General features: G+C 55.0%; 1 protein-coding gene across 2 annotated transcripts in view; it reads right to left on the reverse strand.

Moving 5' to 3' along the window:
- The window catches only part of TTLL1 (tubulin tyrosine ligase like 1), a 38,927-nt gene that overhangs the window by 37,987 nt on the left and 275 nt on the right, over window positions 1-665 (reverse strand). The window lies entirely within an intron of this gene.

The raw sequence follows: 665 nt of genomic DNA on the forward strand, positions 1-665 counted from the left end.
CCCCCGCCTTGATTTCCCCCTCCTTCCCAACCTCTGCTCCACTCTCTGCCCCATAAGCTCACTCTGCACTGACAGGTCATTACCACAGTTCTACCAATGGCTATTTCAGCCTGACACAGGGACCAGAGCCCCAGCCCAGCTCCTGTAGCTGGGGGCTGCCTGCCACTGCTATGGGGCCATACTGGGGCCCTGATCAGGAGCCTGCCAATGCAAAGCAAAGGTAAGGGAGGGAAGGAGAGGCAGGAGGGGGAACAGAGGCTGCAAGGAGGGGGCAAGGGGGAGAAAGAGGCTGCAGAAGGGAGACAGCAAGGTGCAGAGGCAGGGGGCAGGCAGTAGCTGCAGCTATATCCCAACCCAGATAGGTTCTCAGACGAGATTTAAAGATGAAGAGCTTTTCTCCCTTGTCTTAGAATTGAGTAACTATGGTACTATTGTCATGGATCTTCACCTCACTATCATCATGGGTTTTGCCCTCAAAGGGTCAACTTGCCCATTTTTAAGTTAAGCACATGTAGAAATCTACAGCCTCAGGCTTTCATGTGTGCACAGCACATTTAGTACAGCGAGGACTGGAACCTTTACACCAAGGGTGGGCAATTATTTGGGCTGAAGGGACAGTGAGGGAGTCCGGGCAAGCTGCTGCGGGCCGGGGGGGGGGGGGGGGG

Source organism: Gavialis gangeticus, unplaced genomic scaffold, assembly GCF_001723915.1.
Source record: "Gavialis gangeticus isolate Ggan-Ray unplaced genomic scaffold, GavGan_comp1, whole genome shotgun sequence".
NCBI lineage: Eukaryota > Metazoa > Chordata > Crocodylia > Gavialidae > Gavialis > Gavialis gangeticus.